We start from the raw sequence: 382 nt of genomic DNA on the forward strand, positions 1-382 counted from the left end.
GAAAGCAAATTCATTACTGTAATAGAGAAGAAGGCAAATTTTGCTTGAGTTGTAAAAAAGAAACCACAAGGCCTGGGTGATGTGTTGTGGGGAAGGGTGGCTGGTGCCCGGGCAGGCGGTGCCTCTTCACTGGCTCTGCTCTTTACAGATCTAAGGGACAGCTGGTTTTATCCTTAGCCAGCCCAGGGCCGGGCCCATGGTTGGGGCTCAGTAAACGCCGAGGTTCTCGTTTTTTAATTTTTATTGTGGTAAAATACACATAACATGAAATTGACCATTGTAACCATTTTGGAATGTCTCATTCAGTGACATCGAGTCATGAGTTTTAAGAGAAGGTTCTGGAAAATTCAGGAACCTGACTGAAATAAGTGGGCCCTGCCTT

Source organism: Leptonychotes weddellii, chromosome 10, assembly GCF_054177405.1.
Source record: "Leptonychotes weddellii isolate Sample4059 chromosome 10, ASM5417740v2, whole genome shotgun sequence".
NCBI classification, from domain to species: domain Eukaryota; kingdom Metazoa; phylum Chordata; class Mammalia; order Carnivora; family Phocidae; genus Leptonychotes; species Leptonychotes weddellii.